Source organism: Peromyscus maniculatus, chromosome 14 (genome assembly GCF_049852395.1).
Source record: "Peromyscus maniculatus bairdii isolate BWxNUB_F1_BW_parent chromosome 14, HU_Pman_BW_mat_3.1, whole genome shotgun sequence".
Taxonomy (NCBI): Eukaryota; Metazoa; Chordata; class Mammalia; order Rodentia; family Cricetidae; genus Peromyscus; species Peromyscus maniculatus.
Window position 1 is genome coordinate 33,114,628 of NC_134865.1, and position 26,127 is coordinate 33,140,754.

At 37.2% G+C, this 26,127-nt stretch overlaps 1 protein-coding gene and 1 long non-coding RNA gene across 13 annotated transcripts in view; one reads left to right on the forward strand and one right to left on the reverse strand.

The window, feature by feature from the left end:
• Nucleotides 1-26,127, reverse strand: part of Agmo (alkylglycerol monooxygenase) — a 302,211-nt gene that overhangs the window by 224,483 nt on the left and 51,601 nt on the right. The gene's annotated exons all lie outside the window — the stretch shown is intronic.
• LOC143268433 (uncharacterized) lies at nucleotides 3,733-11,135 on the forward strand. Its single transcript, XR_013044322.1, has 3 exons — nucleotides 3,733-3,957; nucleotides 9,360-9,459; nucleotides 10,397-11,135. It is a non-coding gene; the product is annotated as an uncharacterized LOC143268433 (long non-coding RNA).

Here is a 26,127-nt window from a genome sequence, read left to right on the forward strand (position 1 = left end):
GAGTTCCAGGAAAGGCGCAAAGCTACACAGAGAAACCCTGTCTCGAAAAACCAAAAAAAAAAAAAAAAAAAAAAAAAAAAATTATCTTCATGGCCCCTATATTTTCAAGAAACATCTGGAAATAAGGTAGAGAAGCAGTGTTATTAACACTCATTCTTAACATTACCACTTTGTCTTTAACAACCCTCGATAGCAACAACATCTATAATGTGTGAAGGACAAGCATAAAATGCTGTAGTAAATCACTGATGGGAATGGCGATCTACTTCAACAGTATGGTGGTCATGAAGGGCCTATTTTAATCAAGCTTTAACTAGCCCATATATGAACAGTGAGAGTTTCCATTAACATATATCATGTCCTCCAGCAGAGACCCAAGCTGCTGGTCATCCTAGAACAAGTGTGTCTCTTGGCATTTTGTTGATCGGCCCTTTGCCAGATCAGAAGGAAGGCATACACAGTAAATGATTCAGGGTTTTAGAATTCATTCTCCTTGCCAAGAAAAGAAAATTAGAGTCTTCTGGGAACCTGAAAAGCTTACGTATCTGCATATGCATTACTTCAAGAAGCATGGTCCAAATTCCCAGGACTCGTATGGAAGTAAAGATGCTCTTTTTTGATCATACTTGACCAAGAGTGAAAGGGCTAATATCATGTTGGGCAAATATTATAATCATTGAAATGAATGAAATAAAATGTTCCCTTCACTGTGCACCACAAATATTTCAAGGAATCCACAATACTTTCATAACTATTAACACACTTTGAGAGTTAAGAATGAAAGATACTAAGATGGACACAGAAGAATCCTAATGGGAAAATGTAAAATAATACAAAAAATAGACACAAGATAGGAAAGGTACTGCAACTACATTTTGTCACCTATATCTTCACAGTACTCTATGAGAATAAGTTACAGAACCTATCAGAAATGTAGTTTCATTATAATTGCATCCTACTGTGGTGATATTTTGTTAGTACGCTAACAAATAAAATTTGCCTGAAGTTCAGAGGACAGAGCCAGCTACTAAGCACAGATCCATCTGGATCTCTGTGAGTTCAAGGCTACCATAAATTACAGGAGATTAATCCAGTCTAAAACAGAAACAGCCAGGCAGTGATGGCTCACATCTTTAATCCCAATACTTAGGAGTCAAACTCATTTAATGCCAGCACTAGGAAGTTTGAGAGAGGAGTGATATGGCTAGGCAGAGAAAGGTATATAAGGCAGGAGGAGACAGGAACTCGGCCCTTTTGGCTGAGGACTCAGAGGCATTCAGTCTGAGGATTCAGGGAGACAAGATCTTCTCTTTACAAAATCTTCTCTTTTTGGCTGAGGAATTGGTGAGGTGAGAAGTGGCTGTGGTTTGTTTCCTCTGATCTTTCAGCTTTCACCCTGATATCTGGCTCTGGGTTTTTATTATAAGACCATTTAGAATTCGTACAACATCCTACCTCACTCGGTTACACATCCTATACCTTTTGAGGCCAAGCAATTGTCAATAGGGGTGTATTACAAAAGCTTTATAAAGGAATATTATTATTTTATAAATTGTTACTTGTTCTATAAAACAGGGTTTCAAATTTGTGAAAATCAAAGCTATGCTTTTGTACAATTGTTGGTTAAGTAAAATTCATTATTCTGCTAGAAAGTTTATATTACTATAACAGACATTGATCTTCCTATAGTGTGAGACAACTGGAAAAGCTCTACCAATTAAAAATGTTATTAATATCCAAACTATAGTAAAGGTCAACTTAGAAGGAACAACATTTATGACTCTGTAATTAGCATGACTATTGTACTATGAAGATAAAATTTATTTCAAATAGGGCTGGCCATATGGCACATACACTCTAAATTTGAATACATTTTTTTTGGTTCATTAACTCCTTAACCCATACAACTCACAGAACTGTTTCTCAGTACAAAGGTCGTTCATATAATTGGTCAAAGTGTCTTATATGATAATTTTACATATCTGGTCAATATGCCAAAAAGAAGAATGCTGTTTCACAAATGAGTCATGCAAAGTAGGGAGAGAAATAAAAATGAATTAAGTAATTGCTCCTTTCTCTGCTGAGAGCACCTTCTCCCATGCTTTAAGGCAGGTTTCTGAGAGGGCAGAAAAACTCAGCAGGCTTAGATTGCATGACGTCATAGGCTGTCAGCCTTTCTGAGAAAGATGGTTCACATAGAACTAACTGATGGAAGCCATAAGCCTAAGTGACCCTTGACACACATGCCACCATATTTGGGCTTCTCTCCTCTTTTCTTAGAGCTAGGCCTTTTTTAAGTCTCCGTAGCACCAGAACCTCTTCTCACAAATACCAGAACCTCTTCTCAGAAACTGGATGACCAAGCTGCATTCAGGCAATTAGACAGTTAGGCAAGAGTAGATAGATAACCCCAGAGCAACATTCCCTGCTTGCTGAACAACCCATGATTAAAGTCCCCTGCTTGCTCCCCTCCTTTGTCCCCGTCTATATATGCCTAAAGAGGAAAATAAAATTGGGGAGCTTGATCAGACATCCTGTCTTGCTCTCATTCTTTGTGTCTCTTGTCTCATTCGCCAGCCCTCCCTTCAGGTCCCTTTTGAAGACTCCGCTGAACAGTGCCATAACTTGAATAGAGTTGGCTGTCTAGAAATGTGTGTGTGTGTGTGTGTGTGTGTGTGTGTGTGTGTGTGTGCACATGCTAAATATGTGCATGAGTGCACAGAGGCCAGAAAGGTTATTAGATCACCTGGTTACAAGGTTACATGGGCCATGAGCTACTTGACATGGGTGATGGGAAGAGAGCTGAAGTCCTCTGGAAGGACAGCCAGTAATCTTATCTGAGCCATCTTGACAACACCTTCTATTTGCTTGTAAGAGAATACATGGCAAATGACTCTTGAATGAGTTATAGGCTAATACTAGAGATTAAAGAAAGAAAGATTGCATCCTTCAATACCTGCTCATTTGAGAACGTTTGTTGTTGTACTGTTGTAGCTAATGCACCTAGGCAGCTGTATGAGATGAGACAACACAGGGACCTTTTGGACGAAGGCAGGGCAATGGTAAAATGCATCCTCTTTGATGAAATAGCCATGGATAAAGACATTCATCCTATTGTTAGACAAAGCCAGCTGATCCCTTGCCACAGATTGTTGGGCCCTGACCCCCATTCCTTGAGTAGCTGTTGCCTTGCTTGCTGATCTTGATCAGATGTCCTCCTTATGCTAATTCCCTGCTGGTTTCCTTCCTCTGGAATAGCTCACTGGAGGTTCCTTGTTTGTGTATCCCGCATATTTGGTGTAAACAGCTAGGATGCAAGTATGTAAAACATCTGTAGCAAACTTCTGCCCTCCCAGGTCCTCCCACTGTGTTGTAAGCCTGTATTTAAGGCCTCTTACCTCCTTCAATAAATGGCATTCAGCATTCTACTGAGATGAATGACCTGCTGTCTTGTCTCTGTTTTTAATCCTCAGCCCCTCTCTCAGACATGGTGACTGGGTGGTAGTGCGGGCGCTACAACAGATAAATTAGGTGTTTGGATATTAAAACTTATTCTGATGTTTAAACTATAGATTTGGGCTACTTTTTAGGCAAATTAATCTCGTTTGTCTCCACTTATTAAAGATAAGAAACTAGCAGGTGAAGGAGTCAGAAAAGCTGGGGTAATTTTTATGAGAAGTGAATAGAAATGTTAAGGACAAGGGAAGAATGAGTGCTCATGAGCTTGTCCTGGGATGTCTGGGAGCTCAAGTGCTTGTCCTGGGATGTCTGTGAGCTCAGGAGCTTGTCCTGGGATGTCTGGGAGCTCATGAGCTTGTCCTGGGATGTCTGGGAGCTCATGAGCTTGTCCTGGGATGTCGCCTGTGAACATTTTCAAAATGTTTGTTAAGCAGAAGGAAGTCCTCTAAGCTTGCATGTCTAGAAAAATCTCCTTCCCTAGAAGACAGGAAGAGTGAGGTGAGTATTTTAGCAGAGCTTTTTAAATGTGTGAGCACAGTTTAGTCTCTGGAACCATGAGAAATCTTTGACCAGCTTTTTTCCAACGATTTTCTTTTACTTACCAAAGAGGTTCGTTCACCTCTGTACTAGTTTCTTTCAGTAAGATACACACATTCCTGCTCACTTAAAGAGGATCTTGCCCAGAAATCCTCCAATCAACACTAAGATGAATGGACATTCTTCAGAGTCATACACGTGCAGGGCCAGACACATTTAGATCAAGCACACAGGAAGCATTCTACTGTCAGACCACACTGCCTGGCTCCTCTCAACAGACCAACTAAGTGGTTGGATGCCAATACTCTTTTAAATATTGGAAATAATCGAAAGCTTAAACTACAGACATTACCAGTGTTTTTAGACAAATTAATCTCCAGTATGTCTCATAAAACTTAAAAAGTTAAAAGGTATAACTAAAAATCTCTTAAATTCTCATAACAGATTGTTTAAACAAGCAAATCATGTGTTCCAAGCTCCCAGTTTCTCTGGTAGCTTTTCATTTTATATTTCTGCTATAACCCATTAAAGACACTGGCTGATTTAGTCTCAAAAATAGTTGGTTAATTCACCTAACAGGAATGTCTTGAAACATGGAAATATTAGTAAAAAGGCCTAAAAAAAATCTAAGACTAGGTTAATGGTTCTTTGGGGATTCAAGTTCCAGATATTGCTTGCAGACAACATATTAGTTATAGAATTAGGGTGTAGTTCAATGGTAGAGTACTTGCCTACATTGTACAAGGATCTGGATTAGTTTCCTCTAATCCTTAAACACGTACACACACACAAACACTTTATAAGCATTGTGTATGTGTTATGTTATAATAGCAAGCCCACATTTTTAATAAAATGACTCAGTAAGTGTACCAAGAATGATTTAAGAAGAATGACCACTGAAGACAAGACCCAACTCAATAATGCAACTTCTTGATAGGTAGGGAATAGATGAAATAAACTGATTAGAAGAAAATGACTTGATGTCCTGTAGTTTAGCATGTAGACATACATATAAGTTAAAAGACCCAAGAAATACTACTGACAAATAATAAAAGACTTTTGGTGAGAAGCAGTGTTCTGTGATCATAAGCACAGACTACATATTATTGATGGTAGCTTGACATATCAGGAAGTCACATCACTTTATGGCTTTTCTCCTCTATACTTAGAAAAAGCAGTATAGGGAATGCTCCTCTTCTGTTGAGAAATGTATTGAAGTTATATGACCCCCCCAAAGGTGTTTTGTAACAAAGTCACTTCCTGCTCCTGGTTTTCTCAACCTCATGTCAGCCAGTCTGAGCCACGTTCCCCAGGACTAAGATGTGGAATCATTGGAACACCTTATGCTATTTCTTCTCTGTTCACCACTGCCTCTAAGAACAAAGTTACTCATCGGAATTTTATGTTAGAATAAGTACAGAAATCTGTATTAGTCAGAGGTAGTTATCCTGGAGCAGATAATAGACAGGTAAAATGTTTAATTTAATTGTAGAATATTCACATACATGTTACTGTTTTTTCAGAAGACCACATTGAGTTTCAGATAACATGATGAATTTGCCAGTTATTCAGCTAAAGAGGAACTGCTCAGATCCATTTCTAAAGTGTGTTGTTACATGGCTGCACAAGTTTATTGGGTCTTTGTAATGTTCCATTTCGTTCTTCAGATGGAAATTTGTGAACACCCCCTCATTGAGTGAGAAAACACTGCGGAGAACAAAGGCAAATGTGATCTCTCTGGGAAGATGAAGGCTCTGAGCAAGATTCACATAACTGGACAAAACTCCCTGAGCAAGACAGGACACAGGGCCTGAGGGTCTCAGGGAGGGGGCTCAGTGGGGAAAGGACACGGGGCCTGAGGAGGGGACTCAGGGAGGGGGATCAGTGGGAAAGGACACAGGGCCTGAAGAGGGGTCTCGGGGAGGGGGCTCAGTGGGAAAGGACACAGGGCCTGAAGAGGGGTCTCGGGGAGGGGGCTCAGTGGGGAAAGGACACAGGGCCTGAAGAGGGGTCTCGGGGAGGGGGATCAGTGGGAAAGGACACAGGGCCTGAGGAGGGGACTCGGGGAGGGGGATCAGTGGGTAAAGGACATAGGGCCAGAGGAGGAGGGGGCTCAGTGGGTAAAGCACTAGAAGCACAAGCAGGACAATCTGACTTCAGATCTCCCAAATCCTTGGAAAAGCTGGGTATGGCCACAACTGCCTGTAGTGGTATTTGCTCTGCCCATGACCTTGGGCTATAGGGCCCAAAAGAGTCTGTGAGGCCACTGCCTTTGTATGTGACCTCTTCAAAGGCAGCAGGGAGAAGGGACAGTTACAATCTTCTCATATTTTAGCTAGAACATATTAATACTAGAGTTAGAATCTTCAAGATAGGAAGACTATTGGAGTAATCTCGGTAATTTTCCATTTACCTGTGTTCTGGACATTTCTGAATATTTAGCATGTCTTTCTTGTTCCATATTATTCTTGTTGGTTGTAGTTCTATTTTTGTTTATGTTATTACCCTTTGTTTTTCCTGGACAATACTTGATAATCATTCTTATTGTATATAGTTTGCATCAAGTTTAGAACCTTCTTATTTATATAAAAAGGGAAAATGTATTTGCTCTGCCCATGACCTTGAGCTATAGGATTGGAAGGAGCCAGTGCTTGTCTTTGTACGTGACCTTTTAAACGGCCTGTAACCCCAGCGATGGGGCCAGGTCAATGCCACAGACTTGCTGGCCAGATAGCCAAGTCACAATTTAGCTCTGGGCTCAGAAATAGACCCAGTCTCAAAAACGCTGATGAAAAGGGGTTGAGAAAGACACCTAAAGTCAAACCCTGGTCTTCACATGCACATACACAGGGAAGTATACACTCTCTTGTGTGTATACCACATGTATGTATACATCACACACAAAGGGAAGAATAAAGAACAAAAGATATAGTTGTTTACCACACAAACTTGACCCCCTGCTGAGTGTTACATGAAAGAGAAGCAATTTTATACTAGACAAATATATATGAATGTTCAAGGTACAATAATTAGATTTGCATCAGGCTTAAAGAACAATGCAAAACATCTTTCCCTTTCATCCAAAGAATCGAGCTTGGTAACATGAAACTTACCCTTCTATTTTTAGCAAAAAAGTACTCCTTTCTTTCTTTCTTTCTTTCTTTCTTTCTTTCTTTCTTTCTTTCTTTCTTTCTTTCTTTCTTTCTTTCTTTCTTCCTTCCTTCCTTCCTTCCTTTCTTCCTTTCTCTCTCTCTTTCTCTTCTTCCTTTCTCTCTCTCTTTCTTTCTTTCTTTCTTTCTTTCTTTCTTTCTTTCCTTCCTTCCTTCCTTCCTTCCTTCCTTCCTTCCTTCCTTCCTTCCTTCCTTCCTTCCTTCCTTCTTTCTTTCTTTCTTTCTTTCTTTCTTTCTTTCTTTCTTTCTTTCTTTCTTTCTTTCTTTCTTTCTTTCTTTCTTTCTTGAGACAGTGTTTCTCTGTGTAGCTCTGGCTGTCCTGGAACTCATTCTGTAGGCCAGGCATGCCTCAAATTCACAGAGGTCTGCCTGCCTCTGTTTCCCCCACCTCCAGGTCCTTTATCCTTCTCTATTTGATAATGATTCTCTAGTGGGTATCCAGGGAAAGTTTAACTGAAAATTAATAATTCCAATAGAAAATTCACAGATACATTCAGACTACTATGAAAATTTATCATGATTTAAATACATAGTTTCTGAAATACATATGGAACAAAATATTTATATTCTTCATCCATGTAATCATTTCAAAACTTGGTTTTGAAGCAACAAATAAATTTACAATAATCAATTATAAATTGGAAATACAATAATGGAAAAAGAAAACCAAGCTTTCATTCCCATTTATACCATGTTCAATTATCCTAATACCTATTCTTCAGGCACAAGGCATGAAAGTGATAGCAATGGACATAGAAAGATAGGTAATGTTTACTGAGTAAAGGAAACATGGGATTATGTAAACTCTGCAGGACTGGGTCTCTGCTCTGCTATTGTCATATTGAATTCTCTGCACTGCAGTTTCCTCTTCTTTTAGGTGAACTGAAGACAGCATCTATAGTGTAGTATTGATGTAGGATTAAACAATTTAATATCTGTAAAACGTTTCAAGCAATTGGAAGTATACATATTTTAAGTAATGAAGGATAAAGTCAGTTCAAGCAAATGCATTAGTTCATGCTCTTAGCTTATGTTCACTAGGCTGTCCTTGATTATGTAAACAGTAGTGGATATGGTAGCAAGGGATTGGGAAGGATCTCAGTGATCAAGAGTGACTGAGCAAGGGAAGAAAATAGTAATTATCAGTAGGACTTGATTTAATTCCCAAGGACTGCTGCAATAGAATCCTAAAATATGGATTTTACACTTTGACAGTAATGCTAAGTTTTAAAATTTGTAACAAAGAATAAAAGAATGTAAATCCTATTCAGTGGAATAGTCTCAGAGATTCTACATGGAAAGAACATTTGTGACAATGAAATATCATAGTCGTATATGTCTGAAATATGTTGAATTTACTCTGGCTTCCCTCGTTTCATAGGGACATGTGGAACATATTGAAAAGTGAATGGGTGCATTTAGAGATTATTAAAGGACTAAGTACAAGGGGTTCCTGTCATTGAGAAAAAGCTTGACCAGACACATGGAATTTAATTCATTGAAAAGACAGCTACCATGGCCACTACAGCATTTGGCCTGACAACATGATTAGTTAATGAGAATTTTCTAGTTTGGATATCAGCATTTCTTAATTAAGATTGTTTTAGTTAAAGAAATCGTTATATTCATCCTTTCACAAAACACTGAACCAAAGCATTTTAAAATATATACAAAAGGACTAAAACTTTGCAGTGCTGCATGGAAATTTAATAATGGTAGAATTCCTGAAAATATTTACACCCCAACACTGTGTCTATAATGGCTCTTCCAGACAAATAGAAAATCCAGAATTTTACACAGGGTATTTGCACTATATTAAATAACAAGCATCACCATTTTTTAGATATTATCTCTGAGACAGTTGTGGGATTTGTTAAATAAATATACATTGGAAATCATTAAGCTTTATTCATAATTCTATTCATAAGTACTACAATTTTAAGAAAGTGTAAAGATGAAAATATTTAATTCTTTTATAAGAAGATTTTTATAATTCTTGTTTTGGCAAAATAGTCCTTCTCAGCCTGTTATGTCCTTGAGATGCTGGGTAAGGGATTTGCCCCACCCCTGACCCTGTAAGCTCACACCAGCCTCCCACACAAACTCAGCTTCCCCTTTGACCTCAGGAGACCCAGCGGTCTGTTTCTCATTTGTAACTCTTCCTTTACCTAATTTAACAAGATTTTCTAACAGATCTACTCGTTCCATCGACTGACTGAACAAGATGGGAAATTTGTTCAAGTCTCCTATGCTTCTGGGAAGCAGATGGAAAGCACCAGAGAAGATGCTGAATGTAAGTGCTGTGTTCGTTTGCTAATCCAACACAATGATATAAAAAAAAAAAATACATCCTTTGTAAGCATCATATAAGTGGCAATGTTATGTAAGGATGTTTTTTATTCTTATGTTTGTCCTTAGTGATGATAATAACAGACATTGGAAGCAAATGAGGCCATCAAGAAAATATTTCCTACATACTTCAAGAGTTAATCATCCTATATCAGCAATTTCACCATAGGGAAATAAAGTAAAATCAACTATATAATTATATATACATGTATAATAATAAAACATGCATTTAATATATACACATGAATACACATGCATATCTATTTACAAAAGCCATATATCTGGTTTTGTTTTATACTTGATGAGAAGATGCCTTAGAGAAGCACTCATTTTTAGAATTTATGCCAATTAGTGGTTAAATTTGATTTTCTTGTCAGATGGTGGTTTACAAATATTTATGAATTGGGATAAAATACATAATGAAGGATGATTTTACTCTTCAAGCTTTTATAATATTGTGAACTGAGGATGAATGCATTAAGATTCTACTCTGGGGAGCATGTCGGTATATATTTTCACTAATAAAATATATTTCAAGAAATTAAGCATTCTATGCATTACTAGCAGATTACTGCTCTATTTCCCCCTCAATTTGTTTGCATATAAACAAAAAACCTACTTTACAAGTGAACTTTTCAGTGGAGATTGTTGGAACTGTTCCTTGGCATGTTGTACAGTGTGGGCTTTATAGCTTATCAGATAAATGACAGCTGAATAAAATCATATTTTTGACTGATATCTTACATAAGATCTAGACCTTCTCTCAGCTGATGGATGTAGGGAGACAACTTCTTTACATGCAAAATAAGATTTCATTTTAACTTTCAATTTTATTTTCGATAGGAGAACTTTAATTTTTTTATTTATTTTTTTATTTGTAGATGACTTGGGGGTTGACAGTACACATCTGTACAGGTGCCTGCAGAGGACTGAAGAGGGCATCTTGTCCCCTGGAGCTGGAGTGATGAATGGATGTGAGCTGCCTGGTGTAGGTGCTAGAAACTGAACCTGGGTCCTCACTCTAAACTACTGAGCTATTGAAACGAGAGCTTTTGTTAGAAGTTCTCTTTTAATAGCTATTTTAAACTCTGACCACTTGTACTGTGTCCACAATTTGCTTGGAAACCTCATACATGAACACAGAGTTTATTATTATAATTTTTGTCCAAATCTATCAGCAGAAATCTTTTCATGGTACAAGAAACTGATATCATTATATAAGCTGTGGTAGTTCAGGAAAGCTAGTTAAAAATTAATCCATGCCTAATACAAGACATAATTAAGTAAAAGCTTGTACAGTAAAATAAACAATGACAAAATATACAAGTTGCTTCCATTAGTCATCAGATTAACTGACTAGGAATCAGAGGCCTACTTCGGTCAGCTACCTGCTGAGACACTGGCTGCAGAACCTTGCGTGGTCACTTGAGCCCATCATGGCTCAAGATCAGAGATGGCCTAAACTAAAGCAGTACCAATGAAAGGGGGCATTCAAGACTGTCTGAGGACACTGGCAAGATTTTGTGATTGATTAGAAATAACAGTCAAACTTTTTGTACTACAGCAAAGTGCCTGAGATTAATTCTGAAATAGAAAACCTAATAACGGAGATAGAGAGGACAGGAGGAAACAGGGAACTCTCTACTTAAGACAGGTGAATGTTGAAATGCTTGGAGATGGCGAGGAAGAACAATACAGTAGGCAGAATGGAAAGTAGAGTCTCCTGTCTCAAGAGAGAGTGCAAGAAAAGCTGGAGGCTGGGATGCTTGTCATGCCTGAGCCACATATGAAAAGAGATCAATACAGAGAAAGCCAAGACATTGCATAGTGCCATTCAAAACAACTGACTTAGGTCATAGGACCAAAGAACCAAGATGAAATGGAGATGACAATTTAAGATAAAAGAGCTGAACAGGTTAATGACTGAGAAAATGTCAACATGGAGAAGAATTAGAGACTAGGTCATGAAGTGGAAAGTAGATCTTGAAGGAAAATGTGGTGGCATGCTAAGAGTAAACAAAATGATAGTACAGAAATACATGGTGGGATCTAAACAGATACACTTAATCATTGCAGGAAGAGATCTGGGAAGCATTGGAAATAGAAAATGTACAAAACTGAGTTGAAGAGTAAGGAATGAAACGGAGAAGGGGGCATGATATTAACAGGATAAAAAGGTACTGTGGTTTCAGTGTTCATTGTGTTTGATGAGAAGGGGTTATGCATTTTTAAATACTATGAAACTATAGGTTAAATCTCTTCCTAAAGTTTCCGTCTCTGGGTATTCATAAATTAGAGCATTAATTGGTTGATTCAAAATTAAGCATCAATTTATAGCTATATTAAATCAAAGATGGAAAAATTCTAGCATATTCTCTCTTGTCACCTAATTGGAGTTTCTTTTCATAAAACTTGCAATTTTAGATCACTTAAGAACTTTGCTACATATTTTTTAATTGTTGTTATTTCTTAATTTTAACTCTGAAAGGGATCAATCTTCAGGAACATAAATACTAATATGTCTGTACTTACAGAGTTTAAGAGAGAGAGAGAGAGTCATTCTGAAAGATGAACTACTATTTCTCAAAATACCCACAAATATAAATGTTAATTTCAAATGTTCTCCTTTTTTTGTAAAGGTGTGAATACATAACTCATTTATTTTCCCTATTGTGAGGATGTAAATGTTTTCTGAATAGCAAACATATTTATCATTTTAGACATGAACATTTTTCATAATCATCACAGTCTTCTGGGACAGTCAACTGTTTCCTAGTAAAAATTAACTGCTCATAGAGGCAGGCGCCTTTGTTCTCTGGATTTAGTGATGCACTGTGGTGCCAGCACAGTTAACTGAGCACATTTCCCTAAGTGGTTCTTTGTGCCTCCACAATCCTGTGCACATAAATCAGGATTGCACACTACTGCCATCATTATCTTTTTCTCATTTCCTCCACAATTGATTTATAATGGAATCAAATACTGATACTGCCTCAAAACTCTGCAAGCTGGAGTTGACATGGGAATTACCATGGCCACTGATGGACAGAGGTAGTGCTCTGAAATGTAGAGCTATAAATTTAATATTTACTGCATGCATTGTGCATCTAGCCCTCAGCTACCACACTAGAACTACAAAGAATGTGAAACATACTGATAGTGGTCTACAAGGAACCACTTATGAGCACATTCCATTCACTTCACTATAAGAATGATATCATTGCCCAGGATGCTCCCTTCCACTTTAATTATCAGTGAATAATATCATGATTGCCATGGGTCAGCCATGCTTGGCAGGGCATGGAAGAGAGTCTGAATTCTTGAACATTGCTTAGTAGCTTAAATTGTAACCGGGGATTACTCCCACAATAAAGCAGCATTGTTTCAGAGACAATCTTCAGCTTGTGATTAATGAGGTGGTGGATGAGGAACATATGACTGCTTCCAGGTTCATTCCAGCATTTTTCTTAACATCAGCCTGAGCCAGAACTGTCAGTGCTAATGACAAGATGACCAGATAAAGTTTCACCTGTGAGTGGGGCTCTTGACTACAATTTACATTTTCCAAAACTTCCAAGAAGCACAGTTCTTATGGAAAGCCAAGTTTTTTTCTTTTGCTTCCTTCCAAAAACTTAAAAACAAATGGGATTGTAAATCTCTGAGGAAGAAAAAGAGAAATTTGCTTTTCACTCTTGGAACTCCTAGAAGTAAGTGCAGGCTGATTAACAGGATGACAGCGTTGCCTGGAGGATGTGGCATGAAAAAGAAGAAGAAAAAGTAGTATTAAGAAGAATCCTAGCAAAAAGGGGATGAATCTGAGTTACACAGTGGATTCAAAAGGCAGAAATCCTCAGTCTTCAATGAACATGTTTTGAATAACGTGTTAAGTTCTATCACCTCACCTTATGTTTTAAGCTTCTCGAGGTTAAGGATTGTGTCTCATCCAATCCGGAAGCTTACAGTACTTAGTACTCAGTGTTGTGGGGTCCTTGTCACCTGGCTGGATGAACTTCAGCCTCAGCAATAGTCACCATCCCTACCTTCTCCTGCTATGACCAATTCTCTCGTTAGTTCACTATGGGAGAAAATTCACAACATATCTAAAATTATTTTAAAACGATGACTAGACATGTACTGCCTAAAGGGAATGGTCTGCAGTTAAAAATCACATGTATGTAATTACCAAATTACTTTAAGCCATTTCTGCATCTGTGAAGGGAAAACATAGCATTAAATATAGGCGATCCTTTCCAGTACCCTGGAATGCTCTAGAATCACAGTATTTTAGAACTGAAGAAATCCCAAATGCCAGAAAGATTCAATACTGAGTTTATGCATAATGAAATAAAATGCATAGCTGGACTGAGAAAGGTCACATTGTCTAAATTCCCACATCATATTTGATTTTAATCATTATTTTTATGGGCCTGGAGAAATTGCTCCAACACTAAGAGCAAGGCAAAAATAGAAGAAAGTTTATTTTGGGTTTAATGCTAACAGAGGGTTAGAGTCCATAACAGTGGAAATAGCAGCTGGTAAACATGGCAGCTGGAGCTGGTAGCTGAAAATTGACATCTCTACCTACAAGCAGGAAAACTAACAGAAAATAGAGTGAGACTTTTGAAACCTCAAATTCTGTTGCCACTGATACACTTCCTCCATGAAGACCACAACTTCAAAATCTTCCCGGAATTGTCCATCAACTGGGGACTAAGTGTTCAAATGCCTGAGACTTACAGAGAACATCTCATTCAAACCATCAGAGCACGCACACATACACATACAAGGTACAGGCAGACCTGTAACATACATGCACACACGTGGAAAAACAGGACATATCAAGAATCCTTAAATAGTGGGTTATTTATTACAGCATCTCAACTGCAATCCCAGCACTCAGAAGCTGAGGCAGGAGAAACATGAGTTCCAGGCCATCCAGGGCAGGATGAGTCTCTGTCTTAAATAGAAAATATTAGGGTTCTTAAATTTGAATCTGTATATTTTTTGTTTATTTATTTTTTTTAGGTTTTTCTAGTGTCAGACATACTTGTAGCCTAAAGTTAGAAAGTGATTAGAAATTCATGATTTAAAGAAAATTGAAGCAGCAAACTTAGAAAGACAAATAATCACAATGACATATATATTCTTGTGAATATGAACCACATGCATGGACAACATGCCTGAAAATGTCATAGTGAAGCTCAATGTTTTCATTACTGAAAATTTAATGAACAAAATAACCTATGCGGATAACTGATTGCATTCTAGGTAAGATTTAAACATATATATCCTTTCAATTCTGAGATGTTTAATGTTTAGCTCTGAAGTTGATGTGATTTCAAACAATCAGGCCAGAGAATTTAGTAATTAGGTTAAATGCAATTCTGGGTCTACCTTAAATGGACAGAGGCAAAACCTCACTTCAAGAGGAAGATATTGACAAGAACTCTCCATGTTCTGGGGACACATACTGAAGTACAAATGAGGTTTCACCTCATGACTGCCTTTGTCCTGTGTGGTGTAGATTAGTTGCCTAATCAAGAATGCTTGGTGTCACAGAAAGCAGAAAACATGAAGCAAAGACTATGGGAGCCAAGGTGACCGTATTCCAAAGGAAAATTTACAGTTTCAAAGATTTCTTGAGGTCACAGTAATCCATATTTGGATGATGTCATTCTTGACATTTTGCTACAAGTATTGAACTCTAACTTTGATGAGAAGTTCAGCCTCTGAAGATATTCTTTCCATGGACTTCTTCATACATATTATGTAAGAAATTTAATTAGGCCAGATGTGGTTTAGGTGGTGGGTGCTCTTTAACCATGGTGCATGGACAGTTAGTGTCTCTACAGCATTGCATATTCAATTATATTCTCTTCAAAATGGGAAGAATGATACAAGTTCAGGTTGTGCACATTTGATCCATCTTTCCTTTCTCTCTCCTCAGAAGGCCTTTCTCTCTAGCTGTGTGGTAGACTGGGGTTGTAGTCTTCGCTTCTTTTAGGGTTTGAGAGTACTCCATGGGATGCCTTCTGCTGGGCTTTGAGATGTTTTCGATGCTTTTCTAAGCATTGTGAAGGATGTGTGAACTGAAACAGAAGGTTGCCTGGCAGGTACTTTAATTCGGTCCTCTGGGGTTGTTGAACATTGCTATTCGACCACTTTTATGGATAAAGAAGGAGAAAGACAGAGAAAGCAATCTGCTTTTGAACTGGCATTGCAGCTCCAGTCTTCTGAGGCTAGTTACAGGTTCGTTCCCATCAAGATTTGCTTCTTACCAGAGAACACTTCTAAACTAAAGTCTTCAGTGAGAAGGTGGTTTTTCTTTGAATCAGGTCAATTTGAGTTCATCAAAGCAAGTATTTATGTACATACAAGAAAGTCATCATTCTATCATTGATTGCTCATTTAAAAATGCTATTTCTCAAACATATATATTTTCAAATCTGCTAAGTTCAGAAAGCCATGTAAAAGATGTAAGCAGAATTTTGAAACAAACCACTGAAGAGCAGCAATGACAAAAGATGCAACAATGTATAGAACTTCAGAGCCTTAGTCTGTATGCAGTGACTAGATGACTGAGTAATGGCTGGAAGTGATAACTAGGGCGATGGAATGCTCTTAATAGATACCAACAGATTGTTGCTTCAATCTATTGTTAAGAATGAAACTTTGGAGAAAATAACATGAAAGCATCATATATGTGCCAGGGGAAGTTTACAAATATAGTAACCAACTTTGAAATAAAAAAACAGTCCACAGAGGCTCTCTAATACGTCTGGGCAGTTAGTATTCAAGAAGCCAGCCAGCTACAAACAGACCATGGCACCGAACTCACTGAGCTGATAATGCTAACTATATTATTTTTCATAATCCAAAGTTGTTACCAGTAATTGTCTCAAGAAAATAGCTCTTGTGGCTTGAATGAAAGGTCCTCCATAGGCTCAGATATTTAAATTTACACTCTTGGAGGAAGTTATGAGACCGTCATGTGGGGTAGCCTTGCTGGAGGAAGTACATCACTTGGGATAGCCTTGGAAAGTTTATAGCCTCAACTACCTCCAGTGCACCCTCTCTACTTACTGTGGGTGGACAGACTTGCTACCTGCTGCCATGCCTTCCACACCACTATGGATTCTCCATCTGGAACCATCCACAAAAGTAACCCTTCCTTCCTTAAATTGCTTCTGGTCATGGTGTTTTATCATAGTAACAACAACAAAAAATATAATGGTATTGCCTTCATATTTTCTACTCAAAAGTTATGCTTTCTTTTCTAATTTTATATTTTTTCAATTCAATTTTTTAAACATTATTTTCATATAAAAAAGCAATATAACATTTAAACAAAATTGTCAATATAAAATGGCATAACCATTGGTGATTTTGACAGCCCAGATTGAAATGAACTCTATCTACATGCTGGTTTAATTTGGTACCAATCTGCAGACAATTTTAGCTAAAAATATGAGAGGTTGGATCTTTGCATTCTTCTCTTGTTCAGATTAAAAATACATATCCTTTGGAGAAATGTTCTTTCTTTGGTCATGTGTCATTCAGTTATTTGTACTGCTAGTTGCCCCAGACCCATAATTCTAGCTTTTTAAAAATAATATTTAATTTCTATACAATGTATTTTCATCATAATCATTCCCCTCTATCAACTCGTCACAGATCTTCCCCATCCTTATATTCATCCAACTTTATATTTTTTCTCTTTCTCTCAAATACAAAAAAGAAAAGGAAATAACAGCAATAACAAAGCAAAACAATAAGAAAGATAATATCAAAACAAAACAAAACTACACGCACACACACACACAAAACAAACAAACAAACAAAAACAAGAGTGTTTTCTATTGGCCAAGGACTCCTGGGTATGTTCCCCCCCTCCCCCGAAGTGTAGTTGATGCGGGCAGTGACACTCCATTGGAGAAAATGGATGATAGCTCCTGCTTTCATTTCAACAATATAAGCATAGAAAATTAAAGGAAAGAAAGGGACAATGATGATGATGATGATAAAAGAAATCAAATGCAGGCACCTAATTCCTTCTACAATTTGCTATAGGGCCTGGAGCAAATCACTTAATCCCATTAGCCTTTAATTGCCTTGTTTCTAACATGAGGCAAATTTGGTAATCTCAAACAAGAAAGACCACATGGCCCATGTACCGCTGAAAACACATTGAAATGTTTAGCTGCTTTTTTTCCTTCCAAGTGCACTCACTGGATCAGACCGTAAAATGATCACTGAAACAAATCAGCCAATATACTGTACCGAGCAGCTCGGCACACGCAGGGTGAGCCTGCGCCTTTCTTGTCTGCTGACAGACATCAGGCCTTGTCACTAGGACGGTCAATGGGGTGCAAAACCCTGTGAATTTGCTGAACTGAACAGGATACCACATCTAGTGATGGGAACCCCAGATACCAGCCAAGTCACATGTTGTCATCACCGATGGAGTTTCTGTTCTCACTCCAGCGGCAGCCATAGAGTCTGGTAATGATATTCAAGGTAAGACTGCTCAGACCAGGTCAGAACCTCAGCAATGATTTTGCCCAGTCAAGACTTTCTTTTTCGTATTCAAGTTTGTGATTTTTTCTTTTTTCTTTTTTTAGAAATACACATTCCAGGGCAGTCCGAACCCCTAGGTTTAGTTGGCCAACACAAAACAAACTCCATAACTTTAAGTTTGTGTGTCTATTTTTTGCTTTCTTTTGATTTGGGACTTATTTTTTTTTTGTCTTACTGTTTTTTGTGTGTTGGTTTCGATTTAGTTAGAGTGTGTTTAGAGGAGAGAGAGAGAGAGAGAACATAAAGTTGGGAGTAGGGAAATGGAGAGGATTTGAGAGGAGGTAGAGTCAGGGGAAAAACAAGTTCAAAATATTTTGTATGAAAAAAATTAAGTAAAAATATATGAGTAGTACATATCAACAAATAACCCAGATTTTCCCTGAATTTAATGACTGTTCACCTGTCCTGCTGTTCATCTGTGAGGGTACTAAGAACATAGCCATGTGTCATGACGTTTGTGACTTTTTGTGGCAAATTAACCCAATATCCATATTATTAGTGATAGTCTCAAAACAGATAAGCAAGAGTTTATGTATCATTTCATTAGTATTAATACAAATAGTTGTAGAGGACTTAGTTGCTGTTTAGAACTGAGATCTATTGAAAGAAGTTAATCAGTATGAAAATGAAGGGTGGTCCTCAAATAGGTAATGCTTTTATGTTTGACATAACAATGAGGAAACTGCTATAAGATAAGGCCAGGAAAGAGAGGCAGTCAATAAGAACATGAGACAAAAGGACAGACCTAAGACCCTCACAGGTGACAAGGAAATCTCCTAAAAATCATAGAATTCTAGAGCTGGGAAGACATGAACTAGAGAGAAGGGTGTGGGGGGATGGCTGAGTCTCTCTGGGATGAAGCAGTGCACCCAGATGACGGGCCGGCACCAGGATGTGCAAATTTTCATTCAATCCCAGAGATGCTGCTCCAGGGCCTGTGAACATTTCCACAGAGTGCAGGGGGCTCAAATGTGAAGGAGGCCGGTGTTCTTCTCGTGGAGAGGAACGGAAGGACAAGAGCACTGTGGTTCAGGTCACCCCTTGCAAGCATATTTTAGAGAGGGTCATTTAAATACAAGTACGGGTCTTTTTTCAAGTACAGCACTGTCTACCAAACCAGAAGGCCTGCCACCCTCCAGAACTATATCAATTGCTAGGCCTCTAAATCTGAACGCATCATAGGTCCTGCCTTTGGAGCAATCCCTTTCTACTAAAGGAGACAAGGGACAAATTGTTGGATAAACTTTGAGGTATGAATGAGGATATGATCTTAGTAAGAAGGCTGAGGAGTTTCATAAGAAGCTGGATCATGAAGAATAACACCCTAGTGAGGTTTTAAATCATTTTGACATAAAAGGCCAAGAGGTGACTTAAAGCAAAATGACAACATGAACAGTTTTGCTTTGAAAAAATGTTATGGTGTTTTAATGTCAATAGGCAGCAGACAGTGGAATTAGTAATTGCAAGATGACTAAGTCAGAAACACTTTGATGGCCCAGGAACAGATTGAGCCGGAAATAAAGGGCATGAACTTGACTGAGCCTTTACTTGTTTACAAGACAGAAATATTAATATCAATCCACATTTATAAAGTGATTAAAAATAGCTATGTGTAATTAAGGATTAGTTGGAGTTATCAACATTGACTAGGTTATTTGGGGATTCTTTAAACACCATATCATTAACCTGGATATAAAAGAGAAGGCATTTCCTGAGTCAAAACAACTGCTGAAGACTTATGAATATGGATATATTCTGTGAAAGACATTGTCTATTTCAGGTTGCTGTGATGAAATAATGACATTAAGGGACAGTTGATTATAATTTCCTATGGCTTGGGATGGGGTTTCAAATGAAAGTGAGTATCCTGTGTTCACCCTGAAAGAATGAAGGAGAGTACTTTGAATGCAAAAAGCAGGGTCAAATCATACAGCTATGCAACAGAAGATATTCTAACATTTCCATAAACTAAACATTATGATGTCATATTCAGCATAAGGTTATCTTTTGAGATTGTCCTAAGGTTACCTGGGATTCTCCTTTCTGGCTATGTAACAAAGAAAACACTTCCCCAAATTACCCGATCTTTCCATGGAGGTAGAAAACATCATCATTGATATTTTCCTTATCCTCTCATTTCACACTCATTTCATTGTTTGGATCTTAAAGTCTGTATTTTTTTATGTCTTTGACATATTTTGTGTTTCAAAAACAAAATGATTGGATAATGCATTGGATGTCATTACAGAAATGATGTTATATCCAAGAAAAAAGAAAACAGAGGAAAGAGTATATGCTTAGTCATAATGAAAATGGCTGATAGTTCTTGGTGTCAAGATCCCATGCCGTTCCTAATGATGGACAAGACTGAAAAAGTACAAAAGAATCTTAGTTAGCAGGAAAGAACTTTGAGAATGCTCTACAGGTGATGTAAGTGTTGGGGGTTGCAATTCAGTTCCTGAAACTCTGACAAAGCTACTAAGACTTAGTGTGTAGACAGCCCTGAAGTTTCTAATCTTTTAAAAAAGATACAAATTATTTATATCTCAATAAAATTTATAAGGATAAAACAATCAATCTATGAGCAAATCATACTTGCATCATATATAAACAAAGAAGAAGTATTAAAACTGTAGGGGAAATAAATGAATGTATATTTAAATAGGGAGACAATGTATCAATAACTAAGGGAAAAAGTAGCAGAAAAAAGCCTAGCAATAACAGCAAAATTATGTCATTCTTTTTTTTGTGAAGTTTATGGTACAGCATCATCAGATTATGTTCTTTCTAAGTGGTCCTGCTTATTTGGGAGCTAAGCAAGGTTTCATAAACCCAATTAAAGTCACATCCAAAAATTGAAATAGCAGAATAAATTCTCTGGCCACAGTACATGTTATCTAGGAATTAAAAATGACATTCAAGGGTTTAGGAATTTAGCAATGTATTTCTAAATAACAAATTGATCAAAGAAAAAGTCTCAGTAAACATAGTATAATACAAATTGGTGTATACAGACAAAGTTGTGCTTTTAGAGTAATGCACAGTTTTAGGGAATGTTCTAGTAAAGCAGAATCCTGAAGATGATGCATATATTCTCATTATGGAGAATATTTTCAGATTAAATATTAGGGCTATTGCCAAAGTCTTTTCTAAAACAGATGAATCAATTTATATATCAAAAAATGACACTGCAAAAGCCCTATAAAATAACCCAAAAATAAATAAAAAATATATCATCATCTATATTCAGTCTAAGTATTCTCTTCTACTCTTTGGAATGGCACAAAAAATTATGAACTGTGAGAATTTGTTGGCATTAAATTCAGAAGTTCAGATATAATCTGCAGCATTCACATGGAATGGTGGTCACATTGAGGGCTGATGACAGACGGAGGCATGGAACGAGAATTTTTACATACTAGGAAAGTTGTGTATGGTTTTGTGGATCACAGTTGCATAGAGAGTTCACATAATAATATCTCTCCATCAAATACTGCAATTTAAATATTTAAAACATTAAAGTCCCCAGTAAAAATCATTCTAGTCCTTAAATACTTTTCACAGAGAACAAATATTTTATCCTATCTCACAAAGGAAATTTAATTAAGGGAGTACTGAAAGAATCATTGAAACTTAAGTCTTTAAGAAACTGTTTTGATAACACTAAAGAAAAGGTTACAAAAGTCAAAAGATTCCTAACTATAGCAAGGAAAACAATACAGAAACTCAGAGAGGAGGAAAGCTATGATGTCACGTGTTTAAAACTGGAACAGGGGACCATGTAGTTTAAACAGTGTTCTCTTTCCAGGTAGATGCAGGCAGGCATCAGTGAAATCAGTAATCAAGAAATTCTAATATTTGGTGGAGATGGAGAAGTAGATGAGATAGGAATAGAGACAAGGTGGTGTGATAGGAGTTTGGGGAGATGGCGATCTGCTTTGGTTTTTAGTTAAGGGAAAATTAGAAATGTAAGAAATAGGGAGGCAGAGGAGTCATGGCCAGTATTGTAAGCTCAGAGGATGGAAACCACACTCACAAAACGACATCACTGGTATTTGTAGGACTAGGCTTTTGAACCTTCATCAATTTTGCCCTGGTCAGATAAGGCCTCTGGGGTGGCAGGGAACCCTGCTGGGTCTTAACAAATGCACATTGTAAGTCACTGCTGAAAGCATAGCAGAGGTTTCTCCCACTTTGGTGAGGGGTATGTGAGAAGTTGGAGCTTGATGGAGATTGATGGCAGCCTTGAAGGAAAACGTGGATGACGAATGACTGGCTTCACACTCTGCCTGTTGCCCTCTTGATCATTGCCAGGGCACGTTACTCCTTCTTTCTGGTCTTAGGACCAAGGCTGAGAGAACACTGCTTACCAACAAAAGCTGCTGTATCAGTTAAACGTCCTTGTTTCCTCGTAATTCTCTTCAAGGTTGGAAATACTTTTGTAGTTACAGGGGCATGATCTAAGGTCTTACTCAATGAAGTTCAATTCTACCTTATTACTCTTTACATTGCTGTACTTTTTAAGGGCACATACTCTTTTCATCAGAAGTGCTGAGTTCTGTATTTAAAATAGTGTGATCCAAAGCAAGGTTTCCCTCACTGTGCCCTCCAGGTCGTGTGTTGGATAGTTGATGTCTGATCCAGAGCTGTCTGTCCTCCGTCCATACAGGGAGGCTACTATCACATGTTTGTAGCAGGTGCTAGCACAACAGTTCTCTTTGGTGTTTAAACTATTGCTCAAGCTCTATGGTCTCCAGGGGAGAACAGCAACAGATATCTGCAGACATTCAGGGTGCAATTTGGATTTAAGGGACAAAACCATTTTTCCTAAAGTATGGAATGACTATGCTCTGGGTTTATAAAACATGCTCCTTCTTGCTTAAATAAACGAGCTAGTGAAGATGTCACAGTCTAGAAAGCTGGAAGGGATTTTGCTTGACAGTTTTAAATATTCAAATGATTTTTGAGTTTTTGTCAGCTATCCTAAAAGTATCCATAAGTAAAATTAATATATGTGTATGTCCAAAGTTTAAATGTAAAAATGAAAATATAGACACATTGACAAAATATGTTAAAAAGTTAAAAAGAAATATTAACTTAATGAACCAAAAACTACATTGCAAAAAAAATTACTAAAATATATTCTAGATTATAATCATAGTTTTTATTGATATGACAAAAATATTAATGATTTTACTTTGTATTTCTGGAAACAGTCAGTTTTAATGTTTTAGTTTTACTTGAAGAAAAATCCTGATAGCTTCAACTAAAGTATGCCCATTACAAGAACACAAATTTTACCGTGAAAACATGGACAGATTTATTCTGCTTTATATAACCCATTTTCTCTGTTGTCAAAACCATGCAACACATGCAAGTGAGAGAAAAAAAATTTCTTTCTTTTTTCTTTTGTTTCCTTTTTTGTTGTTGTTGTTGTTGTTGTTTTGATTTTTGAGACAAGGTTTCTCTGTGTAGCCCTGGCTGTCCTGAAACATGTTCTGAAGACATGGCTGGCCTTGAACTCACAGATCTGTCTGCCTTTGCCTCCAGAATGCTGGGATTAAAGTTGAGCACCAACACTCCAGGCTTGACAGAGAATTTCTGAGACATTATTCCTTATTGTTACACTGTTTCCTCAACAATTGTCGGGTATCTTCTGGACCATTCTATCCCTCTCAGTCTCTTTATTTGGGGTAGTAAATCACATTTTACTTGAATAGATGAAGAATAAATAAGAATAAATAAAAATAATTATATTTATCATCTGAAATTTTCTTCTAACTTATAACAAAGATTTTTAAATAAACACATTCTAAGTTCTGACCAGAAAACAAAAGCAAGATGAAAACTGTAATTAATCACAGCAAATAATCAAAATAAAATGGGGGGAAAAAGTAAGTGCGAAGGAAAAACCTCACTGAAAACATTAGTTGTGGCAGGGTATAAGATCAGTGACGGACTAGAACAATAAGGATATGAAAGCGATGCACACTCACATAAGTCTTGAAGTCAAGCATCTGTGTCATTCTGTTATCATGTTTAATTTGTGGGATAAGTGAATATAATAAATAATACTGAATGATGTGTATGGTTGGTAAGGAAAGATAAATATTTCAATATCACTTGCTTAACAATTTGACCATCTAATCAATTGCAAAGTGTTTCTTCTTATATGCCATGTCCTGTTTGTGCAAATGACTTACCGATAACTTAGACAGAAGATACATGGATGGATGAATAGATAGGTAGAGAGAGAGAGAGAGAGAGAGAGAGAGAGAGAGAGAGAGAGAGAGAGAGAGAGAGAGAGAGAGATTCTTTTAAACTAAGGGGAATAGTTGGATTATTGTCCAACTTAATCTATTAATTTACTTCTCTTTACAGAATTACATCTGCCAGGACCTGATTTCCAGATAAGAGCCCTTTCAAAGTACAGTTAGGACCTCTGTATATTGGGAGAGTGGGATAACTTCAATCCATAAAAGACAGGAAGTACATTGTTCCATAAACATAAATTTTTATTTTTTAATTTATTCTTCTCTCATATATCCTGACCACAGTTTTCCCTCCCTCCTTACCTCCCTGTTCCCCCCACTTTCTCCCCTCTCCCCCAGATCCTCTCCTCCTCCTTTCCCTTCAGAACAGGGCAGGCCTCCCCGGGATCTCAACCAAACATGGCATCTCAAGTCATAATAAGACAGGGCACATTTCTCTCATATTCAGGCTGGAAGAGGTAACCTAGCAGGAGGGAAATGGGTCCCAAAAGCAGGCAAAAGAGTCAGAGACAGTCACTCTCCATATTTCATTATGAAAGTCTAAGTGTGTACACTTAACGTGTGTATGTATGCTTAAAGTTACAAACTACACAAACGCACCACAGCCATTTTTTCTTATAAAAAATAACAAACAAGCATGGATTTACACAGTTTATTGAAACAAGGAGCATATTTTCTCAATGCTCTCAAAACCTGTTCACCTTGAGTTTGACTGAACAGAAAGTGGTACATAATTCTAAAATATACCACTCCTAGAAGATCTGGTTACCTATGGATCTTAACAAAACTAGAATCCTAGTGTGTTAGGCTGTTTTTAACAATGTTCAATTTACAATGAATACTTAGAGCCAGTAGCTTAATGCCAAACAATTTGTTTATGTTTTTGTTTGACTAAAAAGCAATGGATTATCTTATACACTTTATGTTCATGCAGTATTTAAAGACTACTTTAAGCTAATAGTCTTAATAATTTTGAAAAGGACCATTTGCCTAATTAATTATAGCATGTATGGTATACCTTATTTCATCATTTATTGGACAAAACTTGATAAATTACTGCTCTTTCATTAATGCTTGGAACATTATTAAGAGCCACAGTGAGACTTCACTTTAGGCCACAAAGAATGTAACAATGCCAAATGTAAAAATAGAAATTTAGTAAATATTTCATGATTATTATATTCAGTTCTCAAAAACTGTTCACAGAGTCACTTACTAGTACAGGCAGAAAGGAAATATCTGTGACGTGCTCCGTGTGGTGATAAATATGAAAGGACATTCTATTCTGCCATTGCATTATATGTGAAAATAGTACAAAGATAAATTGAACCAAGTTCTTCTATTTATGTGAAAAGATAACCAGAAAAGACACCATTAAAAGAACTATATTCATTAAAATCTGTAATTTTTGTTAAAACCCAGTCATTTGAAAAAGGAAGCAACAGAAGTACCTTTCACTCAACAGTTGGTAAAAATGCAGATATTTTGCACATTGGATCCTGTCTTCAAACTATGATCTCTGTTACAGAAAAGATTCAGTCTCTAGTTTCTACTGATGAGTTTAGAGTTTAAGAGAGGCCCTTAAGCATATTCAACATAAATAACAGAGAAATATCACTTTCATAATGTCCATAAAGGAGCAGTAAAATAGGTAGTGTTTCTTCTAAGGCATACAGTCACCGAGAGCCCTTTAAAGATGCGGGGAGAAATGTGAAAATGGCTTCATGAAAACTGCTAACTTTGGGAATTTTTTTGAATACAGA